The 17,888-nt window shown below is 37.4% G+C and overlaps 1 long non-coding RNA gene across 1 annotated transcript in view; it reads left to right on the top strand.

Moving 5' to 3' along the window:
• Positions 1-17,455, top strand: part of LOC135447806 (uncharacterized) — an 84,796-nt gene extending 67,341 nt beyond the window's left edge. The window contains exon 3 of the long non-coding RNA XR_010440330.1: positions 17,378-17,455. This is a non-coding gene — a long non-coding RNA (uncharacterized LOC135447806). The remainder of the gene's footprint in view (positions 1-17,377) is intronic.
• The last annotated feature ends 433 nt before the right edge of the window (positions 17,456-17,888 follow it).

Here is a 17,888-nt window from a genome sequence, read left to right as displayed (position 1 = left end):
AGAGTTTACAATAATTTTGCCCAAGGCTTTCTATTAACTCTTCTCTACCAGAGTAAGGTGTGTCTGCTTGGGGCATGTTCATTTCCTTCCCTCCCTGCTTAAGCCTGCTTTGCAATGAAACTAGAAAACAGGAATCCTGGCCTGGTTCATGGTAGTCCCAGGGTCTTTACATAGAGCACAGTGCAATTCTGCATAAAAAATGTGATCTTAAGTATTGCATAAGTTAAAATTTTAAAGCTTTACCTTTGAGTATGAAGATATGTAAATTCAGAACTGCAGAGGACATGTTTTAGAGAGGAAAGGATTTTTTAAAGGTGAAGTAAAGAACTGAGGTGCAAAAGTTTCTTTAGAGAGAAGAAAAAATTAAAATGACTTCTCTGGTACTGAGTTTGAATGAAAAGTAATGGTTTTGTATTTTCAGATTATTTCAGATTCAGAACTGTTCATATTTCACGTTGCTGAATACTGTGTGATTCCTGAAGAGTTAATAGCAGATAAAGGGTTGGAAGTAATTTATTTCAGAAAATCTTCCAGATATATCATTCAAGATGCCATATCAAATTTGTACTATTTACAGTTTATCAATCTATCTTTAAAAGTCTGTGAAGATAACAAAGCTCTTCATATTTAAAAACCCACATAAGATTCAAAAGATTGTTAATGCTTACCAGGGTTGCAAGTGAAGTTAATTGAGAAATTAAAACATTGACAGCCAGGGGAAAAAAAGAGAAAGGGAAAGACACTTCAGCCATTCTTTTTGCTTCCTTTAGCTTTCCTTTTTATCATGACGCTTCTTACAGTCATTCATTAGTTTTGTCATCGTGGGTGAACTTTATGGAAGGAAGAGTAAAATCTTTGATGACAAATACCTAACAAGCTTCTGGAGCCAAGGAGCTGTGGAGCCAAGGAGCTGTGCCTGCCAGGGGAACTAGAAAAGAAGGGGCGGGGGGGAGAGGGGGGAAGGGGGAAAAGAGGAGACATTAAAAGCCGGGAGCAGGGTTACCCACGTTGTAAAGGAAAGAGAACGTGAGACTGGAGACCGGATGTGAATGGCAGTCTGCCAAGGCAACAGCTACTCCATCTGCAGCAGGGTCACAAGTCAGAGCCATCTCTGAAAGTAAGCTCCCAAGAAGACATCTAAACAGAACCAAGGAGGGCACTCTCCCTGCTTTGTGAGGATACCCAATATGCTGCTGACAGCTCCCTGCCAGAGCTGCACGCAGGCACGGTGTGCAATGGGAATGCTGCTCCAAGGTGGAGGAGCTGCCCTGAGCCCTCTCTGGGACACACCGTGCGGGGCGCTCCTGCAGAACCTCGTCCTCTCTGCCGTAAACCTGCTTCACTGACAGCCTGAAAACCGCACAAAATGGCACCAGCAAGTGAAGGAGACTACTGGCGAGCACGGGGCAGCAACAAAGGCAACCTGGCTACAAAAGACATTGCCTGGAGGGCAGAGAGGAGGGCCAGAGCTTCAGGGAACACCATCCTGCCCTTGGTGGCAGCTGTGCCACGCATGGTTGTTTGGCTTCACTGTCAATGTGTCAGAGACAGATTTAGGCATTCTGATCACAGATTCTTGCCAGTTTTTACTAGAACTGGGTTTTCTTTCTCCCCACTCCCCCCCCCCTCCCCCCCAGAAAAGTGATTTTGGAAAAAACCATAACATCCAGCTAACAGTGGCCTTTGGTACATGATCTGAGTCAAATGACATGGACAACATATAGAGTACAAATCAACCCTTTGTAAATATTGTAAATATCTCACCTTCTTTTCTGTTTTTTCTCCTTTTTCTTTTTTTTTTTTCTTTTTCTCTTTTTTGCACTCCGATTTTTCTCTGATTTTTTGATTATTTTCTTTTATGCCTCAAGGTGCATAGGTACTCCATCTTTTTCCAGGACATCTTTTTCCATATATGAGGTATATGAGGAGGGGTCTTTAAATGCTTCTGTTCTAATAATCCTCTTCCAGAGGGAGAGAACAGGGCAAAAGGCTAGCGAGAAATTTATTGTCTAGCAGGCAGTGTGTAATTACCATAACTTACAAAAAAAAAAAAAAGAAAGAAAAAAATCCACATGTTGGTGTGTTTGATTTAATGCCATCAGAAGTGTAAGGTTACATGAAATAAATGACTAATTGGGTTAATTTAATAGCAGGTTAAATCTTTCTTTTATTTTGTGCTAAAGGAACATTAAAATGGTGCAGTTTTGAAGTGGTCTTAGAAAAGTAAAGTAGAGTTTCTTGATAAAAAATATATATAGTGTTCCTACTGCTCGGTTTATGGTGGGAGCTACTGGCATTCTTCCAGTTCACCGCATGAGAATCTAAGCTGCCTGTATAAGTACAGAATTTAGCGTTGGGTCTTAAGGTTTTGGTTGGCATGTTGCCAAAGATGTTATGTATTTAGCTGGGAAAATTGCCTAGAAGTTAATTGAGAGGAAAACACTAATATACATCCTCCACCACCTTAAAAAATGCTATGGATGTGCATATGTTGCTGATCCTTGATAAGAGATGAGTGTTTGCAGTAAAGAATTAGCTTAAAATTGGTCCAAAATTGTCTAGATTGAAATTTTCAAGCCTCTCCCTTCACTATATTCACAAGAAATATTATTGTTTCTCCTCTCTAATCTCCCTGCTTGCACCATCCTCAGACAGGCCAGAACAAGCCATGGTCACAGTCCTCTTTGGAGGGGGCAGAGCTGGAGGGTGACAGTCTCCAAGCACCAGGCAAGAGTAAATCTGCCCTTTCCTCTGCCCCAATTCTCTTCTTGTGAAAGCCCCAAAGCTTTTGATGTGGCTGGTTGTCTTACAACCACCACTGCCAGTAAAATCTGGAAGCTCACTTACAGAGTGGACATTGACACTTAAACCATTTCAGAACAGCAGATGTCTTTTCCTTCTACACAACTTGCCATGTTGCACACTATCACCTAGCAGAGCATCTAGGGACCACCAAAGGCCTGGAAAAGCCCCATTACACTGGGCAGTGAAACCTCAGCAATTCAGCAATTTTTCATCCTGTCAGAAAAATTAGGTTTTTTTCATCTCAGTAAGTGAAAGATTGTCGTTAAACTGCAGTGAGCCACTCTGCAGCAGCAGGCCTTAAGTGGTTAATGATCACATCTGTAAGTAGGCTCCAGATCAGACAATAGACTATCTTTTGGAGCAAGGAGGCTGGGAGGCAAGAGGCACAGGAAAACAAAATTAGGAGCTATACTAAAAGCAAATGAGCAAAAGGCTTTCTTCCAATTGTGACCAGCTGTCTTCTTTTGTACACCCAGTGGATGCTCCTGATGCACTGATCTAGAAGAGACATAAGCAAAGTAGAAACAATGACATTTCGCTACTGTATGAATTCCCTCTCCCTTCACTTAATCCTGTTCTTACTGGGGCCTTGTGCTGAAAGCTGATAATTTTGATGGCCCCTGAATAAAGCCGGTAGCTTGAATTCCTGCCACCAGCCCCCGGATAATGAATTGGGCTAATGAATGCTAGTAAGTGGTAGGAATCTGTGACCAGCTGCATCAAGGCAGGTAATACAGCTCAGATTTAATTGGGAGCAGGTATTGGAAGGCTGTATTACTTTAATTGGTGAGGGGGTTTTATAAATGGAAGGGACAAAGTATAATGGACAAATTGTGCTGTACAATAGCACTTAAGCCGGGATTGTATGCATTCGTTAATCTGTTGAGGAATGAGGCAATTCTAAACAATTTTCTCAGTGAAACCAACTCCAGAAAGCTTGTCCCTTTTGTTCTCCCTTGGGAAAATGCAAGATTGAAACAGAAAATACCTTTACCGAGGCAATCATTTGCCACGTGTGGAAAGCGGATACAGCTGTAAACTATGAAAGAGGGATCTTTGTAGTACAATAAAGGATGGAAAAAGAGATAAAGCCGGGGATAAGAGTGGGCCTGTCACTGCATCCAAAGAAGGAATAAAGTGATGACATTTACAGTGACAGATGAGACTGTAAAGGGAACTCAGGACAATTTAGAGAGGGAAATTTGATATTTAAAGAAAGGGCTCTGATAATTAAAAGTAGCATTACATTAAACTGTTACGCATGTCATTAGTGACAGAAGGGAACTGGCACCTTTTGAAAAGTTAATGATTCGCACAGACCTGCTCTTGAAACTTTGTATGTAGTAAAGTTCACTTGAACACAGCATACTGTATGCAACACGGCATAAATTTTCTCTGTGTTTCATAGTGGGAAATAAGAAAGTTATATGATAATATGGAAGGTGTACTGTAAATACCATATGCCAATGTGTGTACAGTGTGGGTGTGTATGTGTAGAATCGTTGTACGCTGGAGGTCCAAGGTAGAGTTGAAAACCCAGCATATATAAATATTGTCAAAAATGCTCATTCTGTGGAATCCTTGGAAAAGGCAGGGCGTCTTTTTCTCAAGGCACAGGTTCACACATTTTATTTTTGTCTTGTTTGTGTTTAGCTAGATCTGTTCAACCTAGTGTGCCTATGGCAACAGAAGATAGCTTAAAGAATAACCTCTAAAGGTAGAGTGTATTTAAAGTGAAAGAACACAACACATGCAGCCAATTTTTCTGTGTAGTGCAGCTGTAATGGGTTAAGATACCATTTATAACCTAGCTCTTCTGGTGGGGTTTTTGCCCCAGTGTACTTTGTTACAGGTGGGAAAACAAGACGGATTGTATGTCCTTCAGTGTTCGTGTAGGCTGGGAAGTGGGAGGAGAAAAACAAAACAAAGCTGAAAATGAGTGTTGAATGGGCTTTCCCAGGATCCCCAGGTGGGTTTCATGTATTGCTTAATGCTGAAAATGAGACAGATTCAGCTTTCTGTACTGGTTGTAAAGGCTGAATTATCTTACTCTCTATTGTTCATGACTTAAAGTCAATGCACAAAGCTGGAGATTATTTCAGAAATTCTTTGCCAGTAAGAACTATTTTGAATTCTTTAATATTTTTTCATTTTTACAAATAAGGATAAAATTTGGTCTTAAGCTTCCAAAACATTTATATATATATGCATAGGATAAATTCTAAATTAAAAATTATATGCAAGAGCAATGTTATTAAATTCTAAAAAGGAGCATGAAATTAATACTTATCCATTAGTGTGAAAGGATCATAATTTTTTTTCAAAAATCTGTGGTTAGCTCTGTGTGAATTGTAGCAAAGTTCTCTAGAAAGCAGGTGAATTACACAATAAAATAACCTATGTCAGGAAAGCAAAATACACACAGAACTGCCTATGTGATGAGAGATCATTCTTTAGTCTCTAAATAAAATGTTTAAACAGTAACAGACACATAAGAATGAAGCTGGAAAATAACTTAGATTTAAAAATAAAACACCATTTATGTGATCTGAGCTGACGCTATTGAAATTCTACAAAGAAGTACTGATCAATCACTGAAAGTGTCTTAAGATAAATTTATATAATAATCATGTTTATTTGATATGGAGAAAATAAAGCAGCTTAAGGTCATCATCTCTTCTGTCATATAATGTGTTATCCCTGTAGTGCACCTCTCTACCTTATCATATGACATTAAAAGACATCCAGGGAAACCCACTTCAGAGAGGAAAAAGGACTTTCTTTCAAAAAGACCTGTATTCCTGATTTTAACAAATTAAAAACAGACTCAGAAAGTGCAATGAGTTTAGTGGGCTGATTAAATGTTTCTGAGGAAGTTGGGACCACAAACTCTATGAAACTCCAGATTATCCTCTCTCTCTCAGAGGCTCAGATGAATATCTAAACACAAAGAAAAAAAAAAAATCATTTTCTTCTTTAGCCTGAAGAGAAATAGCCAAATTTCATTAAAGTTTGGATAGCCTGCTTCCTCTGTCTGTGCATGTGTACATATATATATATATATATATATATATATATATATATATTTAAATATGTGTTTGAAATTAAAAAATGTTTTCAAAAGACAGTTCTGAAAATAGTAGCTCTGTCACAGTGTCATTATCTACATCTGCTTGAGACTGCCATTAAATTCTAATTCTTCAGACCTAAAGGGACATCAAGGAAAACAAAAACCAACAGTTACTTTACAATTTGAGAAAGGTCAGAGATCACTGTGTCTTGGCACTGAAGTCCTTTAGAACAGAAGCATGTGTTGTGTCCTACTTTTCCTAGTTGATGTGCATGAATCATGACTTTGAAAAGCCAGTTCTGTGGTCTTTAGAGTTAGAGCTTTCCCTGAAACTCTGCTGGAGTGAAGAGCTGGGCAGCATCTCTGGCATTCAACAAATGCACCACCTTGTTTTCTCTATGGCACCAGTAATATCTGGCTATTACTCATCTGTGTTAGGTGAGGTTCGAGGAGAGGAACTAGCAATGACTGGTTGTCTGTCCTCTCACAAGATCCCCAAATTGGTCTCACCACACTGCTCTGTGGCCCATCGATGGAGCTCTTCTCTTTCTGGAGCACCTGTGGTTTTCTGTGCAAAATGGCATCTAGGTTTGTTGCTTATGCTTGCCTCTCCCAGGAAAAGGAAATTAATTAGTAAAATAAGTTTATTAACTATCCTCCATAAATAGTATTCTTCATGAAAAACGCTAGTCTAGTTGTGGGATTCTGTGAAGGGGGTACTGAGGAGATTCTTCCAGTGGTAACTACATGTTGTCCGTATGTTGGAAGGACTTAAGGACACAATCCACTGCACAATCCAGCTGAACATCTTTTGTATACTACTATGACTGTTTCTGGAAATGGATGGGTTTGACCTCCTTGTTTTAATAGCTACTCCTCAAAGGTCAGATTATTGTCTGACCCTTCCACTAGTCAGCATGACTAAGTGATTGAGTGTGTCACTTGTGAATGCTTGTTCAGCTCCAACATCTGCAGCTGGAGCAGCAGCCTCTATGCAATTCCCACCATGTCTGGGCTGCTCAGGGGAAAAGCCACAGGAAAACAACCTGTGTCCTCATCAGGATGCCAGTATCTCTGCTGACTGAGCCCAGCACAGAGAGAGAAGTGAGTGCCCAAACTGCCCCCTGATGTGACTCCCAGAGCCTGGGTCCTCTTGGTGGTGTTCCCAAGGAAGTACTGCATTGCACTAGCCCCTGGGTAGGAGTGTTTGATAACAGCCTGGTTCACCTCAAGTGACTAATTTATAAAGAAGTGAAAGAAAGCTCCACGTGGTAAAAGTTGCAGAAAACAGGATAAACAAAATCTGAGAAGCAAATAGTAAAGGAGTGTATTGAATGTAAAGCAGTCACTGGAATTTACATCCCAGATTTTTCTCATTGCTACATGTATTTGAGATTTGCTATATTCGTTTTTCATCAGGAAATTCTTAAGATAAATAGATACTGTTTTTATCTCTACATATATAAGATTAAAACAGTGGGGTAATCTTGAGGTAATGTGCATTAGTTTATTCCTCTCTTTTTTGAGGAGTGACTTATTTGGATTGCTTCTCTCCTGATTTCATAATTTTGAAATAAAACATAAAGTACATTCAATATCCTGGGGGGGGGGGGAGAGAGAGAGAGAAAGAGAGAGAGAAAGAGAGAGAGAAAGAGAGAAAGAAAGAGAGAAAGAGAGAAAGAAAGAGAGAAAGAAAGAAAGAGAGAAAGAAAGAAAGAAAGAAAGAAAGAAAGAAAAAGAAAGAAAGAAAGAAAGAAAGAAAGAAAGAAAGAAAGAAAGAAAGAAGAGAAGAAGAAGAGAAAGAGAGAAAGAGAGAAAGAGAGAAAGAGAGAGAAAGAGAGAAAGAGAGAAAGAGAGAAAGAAGAAAGAAGAAAGAAAGAAAGAAAGAAAGAAAGAAAGAAAGAAAGAAAGAAGAGAGAAAGAGAGAAAGAGAGAAAGAGAAGAAAGAAAGAAAGAAAGAAAGAAAGAAAGAAAGAAAGAAAGAAAGAAAGAAAGAAAGAAGAAAGAAAGAAAGAAAGAAAGAAAGAAAGAAAGAAAGAAAGAAAGAAAGAAAGAAAGAGAGAGAGAAAGAAAGAGAGAAAGAAAAGAAAGAAAGAAAGAAAGAAAGAAAGAAAGAAAGAAAGAAAGAAAGAAAGAAAGAAAGAAAGAAAGAAAGAAAGAAAGAAAGAAAGAAAGAAAGAAAGAAAGAAAGAAAGAAAGAAAGAAAGAAAGAGAAAGAAAGCGAGCCGCGCTTTCAGAAATGAGTTTTCTCTACCTATGCAGATGTGGTGAGACCATTCTACTAGATCCAGCACAAGGATGTAAGATCTTCAGAAAATGTTATATCCTGTGCAACTGAAGAATGGAAAGAAAGGCAAAGAAGAATTCTTCTTTGGGAACTACTGTTTTGTCATGGTAGACAATGAATCATAAATAACTGGAGAGAGAAAAAAAAATAATGGAAAATCTTTACTTCTGCTCCAACAGGGTGAAACTGAAGAAATTCTGGAGAGGTCAAAGGAGCTGTACATAATATGCTTGGATTTCATAAGGACCCACTCAAAATTTCTACAATGACAAATTTTGCTCGGCTTCAGTGTCTTTACTGGAATTTGGAATTGTGGTTTCACCACTAATAGATACATTGGGCCCCCACTCACTGTGTTGGAGCTACAAAAGCAGCAATGAATGTGGAAAGAAGGATGAAATATGCCTGAGTATGCCTATGTACTTTTCAATTTAAACTGGAGAAGGCTCTGTTTATATGAATTAAAGCCTATGAGTATTTTGGCAAACTTACTGAGAAAATTTTATTTGTTAGTACTACAAAAAAGGGTCTTAACAATTGACTCTCAAGAGATTTCTAGGTCTCCCTTCTTTTCATTTGAGTATTTATCTTACAATTTTATCTTCCACTTTGGCTTAAAAATAACTTTACAGTACAAAAGTACAGCTGATAATACTGATAAAATACTAAAGAACTTAAAATCCCTAAGCAGTTTAGATGAGGTTTGGATTTTGAAATTATGTTCCTGTTTATTGTTATCATTATAAATTAGTTCAGTCTCTCTTTTTTCTCACTCATTAACCTCCTTCCCAGAAAGAGAGGCATTTCAGACATAGTAGCCCACAAAGAAGCACTGTAAACTTGTCCTGCCCACTTGTATCTTTGACCTGAGAAGAGGAAAGGCAAAAACTACTTGAGAACCAAGTCAGCGAGTTTTGGAAACCTCTGGAGCCAGAAAGTGCTGTGGGTGTTTTGATTGTGCAACCTATCTTTGAAAGAGCAGCCATTGCCATGTGAAAGTTTATTAATCATGAAAATGTTGTCAGCTCTGTTTCCAAAAATGTAGGTGACATTTTCTTTAAACCACTCTAAAAGATTTTTCCCCTATATATGTTGGTCTAAGTTCCCTCCCCCCTTAGAAGAAAATTATTATTGTGTTTTTAAATTCAGTATCCAGTTACAGCAGGAGCGTGTTTTTTCACTTTTTGGCAAGAATAATTTAAATCAGTTCCTGGCTGAGCTTTTTCAGTCATTGTTGAATTTTTCTTTAGAAAACTATTGGGTTTGCTCACTGCTTATGATTAATTTTAAAGCTAAGAGAATGATGCCTGAATGGAAAAATAAAAAATAAAAAAATACAAAAAAAACCAAATTCCTGCCATCCATGTCAGCCATCTCCAATTTCAAATAATTTTTTTGTAAAATGATTGTGAGTGGATCCCTCTTGACATGAAACACAGTATCTGAAAGTCCATGAACTATCATAACTCTCTGAGCATTTTGGTAAGCTCAACCACAGATTTAACTGTAGCACTTTCACTGTTTTTCTCCTGATTCTTTGCTTCAGTTTCTTGTAGTTTGCGGAAAAATGTTATATCTCTTCATGGACTCTTATTAGTGCAGATAATCCTTCTTATTGACTTAGGTGGACGGAAAATACTAGTATTAAAGTATTTAATAGAAGTTATTTAAATTTTTGTAGGCGTGGAGATGATCTGGGTTTTTGCTGTACTTTGGCTTTCTGGAAACATAATTCACTAGGAGTATTCAACAGAAACAAATATGTTTCTTCAGGCGAAGGCATTAATCAGCTGTGGTCTTGCATCTGGACCCTCCAGTCTTTTATGTGGCCAGCAAACATTCCTATCGGGGGGACACTCACCTCTCCTCTTGGTGCTGAACCACATCAGAAAAGGGTGTCTACTTGAGATGAGAGACAAGTTCATGATTGCTTCCTTTTTTCTAATTTTCTCTTTGGTTTTTGTTTCTTTCCCTCTCCCCAGACTCCATTCAGATGCATTTGAAATGTGAAAGTTTTCCTGTTCAGGATATTTCGTGCTGGCTGAGCATGCACAGCTGGTTGTATTGGAACTTACCTTACAGTTAGTGGGCAGCTGCTGATGCTTAGCACCAAAAATCAGCTTGTTTCACCCAGCCTTCTATACCTAATGCTTCGCTCTGCTGGAAAGCACAGGGCTCTATACTCCAGTGCTCTATAGTTACATATTTGTCTTCCATATTTCTTAAGGCAAAACTCACTGTGTTTCTCTGATGTGCTTAAAATTCAAATACCATGTTTGCTGTCAACAAGTCATCTGATTCAAGAACCTTTGACTTTTTCTTTTTTTTTAAAGAGGAAGATGAGGAGTAGCAACCTTCACATCTTAAAAATATTATGCCTCTAGGGGACCGGTCATTATCCTGCAGTAGGTATTTCAAGTTCCCAAATCAATGGAGAAGATCAGGGATGAAGATGAAAGACCCAGCTAGTCTTGACCCTTGCCACTTCTATTTTTTTAAGTCTCCTTCAGTGCTGATCATGCAAAGAGTTGAAGTTAGGCTTATTTTACCACCAGCCAAGGTGGAGAAAACTCATCCTTCTTTTGAACTTATCCTTCTTTTCTCCAAAGGCTTTTTGAAACAGCCTCAGGTTTAGGGTTAATGTTTTGTCTTTCTATTGCTCAAGACTTTATTCTTTGCCTAAGGAATTTCTGAGAATATTCCTTTCTTCTCGTGTTGTAATGACCATCATGTCATGACAGTAATGATGACAATCATGACAGACGATCTGGTTTTACAACCCTAGAACTAGGAATTTGAGAGCAGGTATGTCATCATAAAAGCTTTTGTGCTGAAACAGGGCTAAGTATGATAAATGAATAATTTACTTTGTGGATTGCTGTTCCTTTAATGCAGAAACATGTTCTGCTTTATAGTGAACCCTGAAGTGTTAAAGTGTGTCAGGTATTAGGAAACAGAAGGCTTCTCCATATGGACATGGACAAAGTTATTATCTCTGCTGCTCTGCAGAGCAAATTTTAAAAATTACAAGTTATTTTGTAAAGGATGAACACTACCTGCTATTTTGCATCTATTAATCAACCTTATTTGCATTGTCTATATACACCAGCAAATCAGCATCATTTTGAGTGAGCTAAGAACCACCTAAAATGTAATATCTGTCTTTAAAACAGATTAATGTGCATTAACCTAACTGTGGCATTCTGAAAAAAAATGTTTTAATGACGCCAAGGTCCCAATATAAGGTTTATTAAAAGTTTAGGAACAGAAAAGTTCAGACAACAGTCTGTTAGAGAAAGAGAGAGATTATAGTACCTTACTTGAAACTTCTTAAATTTTCATGATTTCAAAGGCATCCAACACTTCCTTGAAAACAGAATGTCTTTCAAAGTGTATCCTGTAAACCTCTTCCTCTGAAGTTGTAGGTTAGAGATGTTGAAAGGTTTCATGTTATTTTAGTCACCAAAAATGCAGAATCCTCATGTGACTATCATGGGTAAAGAGGCATGCTTTCCATGCTTAGTCGTCACATTGTGGTTGAATGTGGGACTCCCTTTTGATATTATGAAGGAAAAGATTAAACTTTTTCCACAATGAATTTCACTGAAGGAAGCTTTCCCCCATAATTAGTTAATTCCCTCTACACGTTTTCTCAGCAGTGACCAACTCCTATTAGTGCAATATTTAGACATATTCTTGATCATGTAAATTTTAGCATATGCTTTAACATAACTGGTGGAACATTAAGCCCCCAAAGTGCATTAGTCACAGTTTTAGATTAATCCTTAGATTAAAACTCAAATGAGGTTTTAGTAATCTCTTAGATTCCAGCTTCTTCATAGTCTGTAAAGACCTTAATTTATGAAATGTTCACCACTCTCTAGCTTGCTCCTCAACAGATGTGGCTTGATCCCTCTTTGTGCCAAAACTGTGCTGTGACTCATCTGTTTTTAGTGTGAAGGGATGGAAGGACCATGGGGGGAAGGTCACTGGACACTTGTGAGTTTCCAGTCTAGGCACATTTTCTCTGTCACCAAAATACTGTCTTGTATTCTTTGACAATTATCAGGAAAGGTTTTCTCTGTAAAATCAAAAATCATACCCCATATTTTTGCATTACGCACAAGTAAGTTCCTTCAGTGTCATAGGAGCTGCAAAATTTAAAGTTTAAAGCAAAGAAATAGCCAGTTTAAATTAAGAAAATAATTGATTTGTATTAGTTTTACCTCAAACCAAATAGTCTTGAAAAATGACATTTTAACTGCTTCAGTGTCAGAGATAACCACAGCACCTTACTTATTCTCAAGTTTGGTAAGCTCTGCCTGGGAGTGCAATCTGCTGCAGTTGCTTGCCTTAAGAGATGTCTGAGTAACATATTAATGACCCTTGTTTGAGAGAACCATATTCAAAACATGTTTGATCTTGTGTTAGCATGTGAGAACTCATTATAGACCTTTAAATGTTCAACTCCTCATGCTATTATCAAGATAGCTTGGGTTTCATAAACTGAAGGTACTGAAATGTGAGTCAATACACTTTATTGTTGATGCTGGAAATCTACATCTGAAAAATACTGTAAAAACGAATCAAAGCAGTATTTGGTTTGTGCTGGGTATTCTGAAAGGCCATTTCTTTACATTTTTTTTGTCTTTTCATGTACTTTCCAACAGAGATCTGCATAGTTATTTATATTCATATTTCTGTAGTCTTTTTTTGATTAACACAAGGTTTATGTGTTGTATTCATTCAGTTTGGTAATCTTTGGTTCTTGCTGAGATTGCATGAAAAAACACACAAACAACCCTTTCTCACGTTTGAGCACTGTGAGTAACAACTCGCAGTTGGTACTGTGAAGACAGAAGATCTCCTGATGAAAGTATCTCATTGTCATCTCTGAAATGTAGTTACAGCACCAGAGAATGTGGAGGCAGCATTGTCTCATTGAAGAATAAAACCAGCTAGATCACTGCTTTTGTTCATGGTTTTATACCTAAATACTAGCCCTTACTATTACTTCCACACCTTTGTTCCTTCACACCTGAGGCTGAAATAGGCCATGTTTGTTTTGGTGGGTTTTTTTACTTTTACAGGGTTTCTTTCTTGGTCCTCATGCTCAACACACATCATCTTTTACGATGGGAAGTTTGCTGATTCTCTTTGTAACTTCCTGTTGGTTCCCATGAGCTTCATGGACAAAGACTTTTACTAATACTGTCATAAAAACTTCATCTTCAGCTGACAGGAGGGTTTTAAAAATTAGGAGCAGAAACAATTATGTTAATAAAGCATATTTACTTTTAGACATGATAAGTGCTTTATGATCTGGGAATAGTCAGATTTTATCATTGAGGCTGAATTGTTGAGCACAGCAGTATTACTAGTTAGGAGGTAAAATTGATCTGGAAAAAAATAGTTTGCATTATCAGTTACTTCTCTGTCAACCTTCTATCTCTCTTGATCAAGAAACGAAGTCCTTGGAAAATGAATGTACAAAACAAATGTCTGTTGTACAGCAAGATGTTCTTTAATTTACTTCCTTTTGTTTAAAAGTGATGTCTGTTTAGCACATTGGTTTAGATATGATTTAAAGCAGTTGACATGACAGATTGAAAACTTAAAATGTAGCATGAATAATACACAGTAAATTTATGTTGGGATGTTTTTATTCACTAGGGAGCCCTGAATAAGTTAGCAGCACTTGCAGCCACAACTTGTGTACAGGGGAATAATTTGTATTTATTTCCTTCCTTCATGGAGCTAACTTATGTATATACATGTGTGTATATATATATATATATATATACACACACACACACACACACACATATATGAATGTACATGTTTATGTGTGTGTATTCATGCATAATATATGAGTACATGTATACACATATAGTCAGCTGAGATTCACACACACATGCAACCCATGCAGTTTATTAACAGTTAGCATATCATTTCTAAATGGAGCTTACTGCAATTTGAGATGTGCCCTGCTAGGAGCTAATGAGCAAACTCCTGCCTAATATTGACAATTAATCAGGCATAAAAGCATCTAGGATCAGGACCCATTGCCAAGCAGAGAAGACTCATACAGACTTCAATGAAACATGATATGTGAACAAATTTGTCTAATTGTATATCAGTCCTATGAACAAATTCCCACCAAAAGACTTAATTATCCACAGTACAGAAGCAATGGATCTATCTCAGAATGTTACTGGCTTTTTGGTTTGTTGTAAGCCATTTACCGTAACTAATAAATTGAAGGAAGTATCATTATGTTTTCTTGCCAGTGTTCCTATTTTAATTGGCCTTGTATACTTGAGCCAATATCTGTGCATTGACTAGAGTAACTGAGTAATGATTGCACAATAAAAAGTGATCACTATTGGCTGAATACTTTTCTTCCATTGATGTGGGAAGATTTGCTCTCTCTGATAAAATTAACCTCAAAAATAAAAAAAAATCCCCAGGCTAACAAAGAGTGCAGTAAAAGGTTCAACCTTACAGTTTATAATGAAAGAATAAAAACATAATTGCTAATATAGAAAACACATATTTGTTCAGGTTCTGTGAGCTTAATACCGATAAAATATCTGTTATACAACTTTTTTTCTTCTAGACTAAAACTGTGTACCGCTTTCTAGTTTAAAATCATGGTACAGCTTTTTTTTTTTTTTTAGCGACATCAATAGAAAGCCTGTTATGACACACAACAGAAAACCACTTGAAGTATTGCTGTTACTCACTACAGAAGAATGATTTGTGCAAAGATAAGATGCTTTGGCCTTGAGACACACATGAGTAAATTGGGTAGTTTTCCTAAGAAGCATTCTTGTTGAACTGTTTTCCATTTCAGTTGACAATATGGATCTGTAGTATATTGTTGGATCTGCTGTGTGATAACACAACAAAGCCTGTGTTCTGCTCTCAGCAGTGCTATTTATACCTTGTAACATTTTTCAAAGTACTGCTTTAGTGCTCTTCCACTGTTCAAAAAAAAAAAAAAAAGCCCAACCAAAACAACACAAGATAACCTGCGTCCAAAACAGATAAATAAATAAATAAATAAAAACAGCCATAAGTCAGCTTCAAACCTGGATATTTCCCTGAAAGTGAAGCTCCTTTTTCAGTTGATTTACAGAGGAAGAGCTGTGTATTGCAAATGATGTAATATGAGCCAGAGAGTCCACCCTTCACAACTGGAGAAGGCAAGTGCTGCTCAGATCATTTTCTTAAGCCTATTACTGTGAATGGAGAGGAAGGACTGTCTCTGGGATTGGGCTGAGGGCTGATGAATAGCTGTCTCCCAAAAATCTCCACACCAGTGAGGGCAAAAGCTTCCAGTCTCAAGTGGAAGGCAAGAGCAGTGAAGGAAGCAGGTTAAGCACCTTCTAATTTTTATTTGAAGATGGCTGATAGTAAGAAAGCTCAGTATGACTGCTTGACCTTTCATATTGAAGTGTATCTTCATGTGGTCTCTGAGAGGGAGAGACCCTTCTGTCCTGGATGCCAGTCAGCTGTGATCAGCCAGAAGCTGAAGTGATACTTACTCATTGCTGGAAGTCAGGGGAAGGAGCAGGAAGAGATTTATGCTAGGCAGCAGCACAAGGCTTAAGTCATCCTTGGGTAGCAAAGAGAAGTGAAAAAAAAAGAGGCTGCTAAAAAGTTTATTACTGGTATATTTTGAAATACATGGGTCATCAAAACCAAAGCAAGACTAAGCATGGCTTTCCCTTATACTCAGAATTCACACTTTCCTGGTCAACACTGAACTGCTTGGCAAAGGCCAGCTTTTAATATTGACCATGTTGCGTGAGTGTAGATGTGTTTGTGCATGTCCATGCCCCACCTAAAAATCAAAAAAATTTGATGGCCACAGATAGAATTATTGATTTCTCTTAAAGTTACAGTACACAACAAGATTACAAATCAGGAAAAGATATATCCAATAACTTATATTGGGGAGTGGGTGTGTGGGTGTGATTATTATTGTTGTTGTTATTATTAATATTATTTTTTTTCCAGTTTTTCAAAGAAGCAAGGGCAAGATGAGAAAGAAAAAAACTAAGGCAGAAAAAAATACAACACTTCATTAATTGACTTCTTTTAGTGCCCCAATATCCTGATAAAATGATATAAAATGGCTGGATATTGCCTCTGTGGCTTCAATATAGATAACATGCTTTTTAGCAACACAGAATGACTTTTTTTTCATGAGTGTAGGAAAAAAATTAATATGAAGGACATTATATTCTTGGGCATAAACTTCAGAAGATGGGTTATCTTTCTATTAAGGACATCTCTCATTTTCTATAGATAGATAATTTCCTCTCTTTTTGAAAAAATATTTGTCTTGGCTAATCACAATAAAAGGGAAATATATTAACAGCTGTACTGTCATAAATCTGCTTTTCTCTTAATTCAGAGTAAATCAGCAGTTTCATGGATAATTTGCTACACCCAAAGCACACAGACGTGGAAATACAGCCATCACAGAAAATTTTCTACTGTAAGGAATAGGAAGAAAAACTGCTAAAATCAGACATAGCACCTTTAAGCTTCTCTTTTTTCTTGCTGTCTTTCCTAAATAGAGCCTTTAGAACTCCTGGTATCTCTCAAAACAGTAATTATTCTTTCATTAAAAGTCTTCCCTCACCAAACTCACAGTCTTACAATTAAGAGCCAAGACAAAACTATGCTAGGTTTACCACTCTAGGGCAGCACTCTAAAGGAAGAGGTTGCTGAAACTTGGATCTCTCCTTTATTCCCCCTGCAGCTCACCTTACTTTGCTATAATTTTTTGGCACCACACTAAATCAAAAAGGAACAACTGCCTTTGCAGTTCTAGGTTGTTCAAATTCTTTTTCTACATGCTTACCCTCTTACCCATTGGAGTATCTGAATGGAAAATATTGAAAGCGGTTCTATAACATATATGTTGCAATTGAAAATAAAATACCTGTGACGGTATATGTGTGTATACATACATATAGGTACAGATACATATAGAAACATAGATACATAGATAGATAATAATAAATACATATGTATCTATAAAATATACATAAATGCATATATCAAGTTGAAATTTCAAGACAGCATAGAATGGTTCTGTTAATATTGTGTGTTTATTTTTAATGTGCTAATATATAAACATTTTAAAATGTTTAATACATTTCATTGACTGTTGATTCTTCACCTGGTTCCTGATCCAGGCACACTGGGACAGAGCAATGATGTCAGAGAAGGACAATCACATCTCTGCAGACTTTGAAGAAGCAGGTGACATCAAGGTGAGGAGCAGATCGTCTTCCTCAGTGTTTGGGAGCTGTCTGATGTTCTAGGGAGAACAATCCTCAATGCAAAGTATATTTTGAAGAGCTAAAATTATTTAGCAATTGAAAGCAAACTTTTGAAAACCATTTTGGGATTTGGGTTTTTGTTTTACTTTTCTGTTGGAAAATTAAAAGAAAAAAAAACAACCAATCAGGGAAGGAATTCTTGTGTCCAAAAAGTTTATGTTTCAAAATATGCTTGCCAGCTGGTGTGAGCCTGGGCTGTTTTTGAGCCTTTTCTCCAGGCTCTATCAGTTGTTTTGAAGGCTGGTATAGAGCTACATGTGGGGCCTGGAGAGAGAGAATTGCAGTGCCTACCTGCAGTCAGCCAACAGGTTTGGGATACCCAAAACCAGGATAACTCTTAAGTCACCTAGTGCTTTATGTATGC

This window comes from Zonotrichia leucophrys, chromosome 1 (assembly GCF_028769735.1).
Source record: "Zonotrichia leucophrys gambelii isolate GWCS_2022_RI chromosome 1, RI_Zleu_2.0, whole genome shotgun sequence".
NCBI classification, from domain to species: Eukaryota; Metazoa; Chordata; class Aves; order Passeriformes; family Passerellidae; genus Zonotrichia; species Zonotrichia leucophrys.
This window is presented reverse-complemented; position numbering and strand designations above follow the sequence as displayed.